Genomic DNA, 1,261 nt, shown 5'->3' with positions numbered 1-1,261 from the left:
TTTTCAGAAGGGAGGTGTTACGTACCTACGTATAAATCAATTATGTATAAACTATGTATAGCGTATCGCACGTTCTTAGCAATATCTAACGGATGTAACTAATAAGACAATTAGTATATTATATCACGCGGATATCGTTGCAAAAGCATAGTATGAAACAATCAAACCATAAAAGCATCGTCACACGTATCTCCTCGGGAATGTCAACACACATACAGAGGATGCGAGTCGTCCAGCATACCAAGTCGAGACCCGGACTCTGTCTCATGACCGGATTTAGCCACTACAACGACCACCCACTCCAAAGGATCCGATCATATATATACGAGCCCATGACAAGAGCTCGTCAGACGGTTAGGGACACATAAGACACTCAGAGGCAGGTTGTAACACCACTCACTGTCATATATTTACAATACACATAAGACACTTAGAGGCAGGTCGTAACACCACTCACTGTCATATATTTATAATATTGTAATTTTGTACTTGTTAATAAACACTCAAATATAACATAATACATCAAGTGTTCATCTCTGCGTTGGTGTATGTATCGACGTCAGTTGGGACGTAACATAGGCATGGTTGTTATTTCGGTAAATCTACAAGTGTCTACAACATTGCATGCGATCAATGTATAATTTATATTATTTATAGGTATTAACCGATGCGCGTTTATGTGTTTTCTCGTAGTTCTATTGTAAAATATGTATAATAAACCTTAGTGGGCAATTCTTGAGAGCGAATGACTTGTGAAAAAATATTTTTAAACTGGAGTAACCTATTCGCCGTGCATTCAAATTGTAATTCGAAACTTCAGAGTTTGATCAGGAAGCGATTATATAGTTGTGGACAAGAACTAACTCAGCAAGACATTCGATATTCGTCGTGGACTTTAGTTTTAGGTTAGGACGACAGCATGAGATTCTGTTAATGGACGAAATTCGTCGTGTAGAAACTTTTTTGACTTTTCAAAGACAATATTTACATTTTACATTTCCGAACTTGCAGACGCAGAATACTTTTCTGAGATTATCGACAACCGATATTTCGATAAAAAATATTTCGACCGACCAGTTTTTTTTTTTTTTGTAAAACATCAATTCGAACTATAGCAGTGAAGTGTTTAAAGTCTCAACACTATGTAATATTAGTGTTGGAAAAAAAATCTCAAAGTTTAGTGTATTGTGATAAACATTCGAAAGAGACACAATACATAATTATAATAACAATAATAATGCTGTACTTTGCACTATTCTGG

The sequence above is a fragment of the Acyrthosiphon pisum genome, chromosome X (assembly GCF_005508785.2).
Source record: "Acyrthosiphon pisum isolate AL4f chromosome X, pea_aphid_22Mar2018_4r6ur, whole genome shotgun sequence".
NCBI lineage: Eukaryota > Metazoa > Arthropoda > Insecta > Hemiptera > Aphididae > Acyrthosiphon > Acyrthosiphon pisum.
This window is presented reverse-complemented; position numbering follows the sequence as displayed.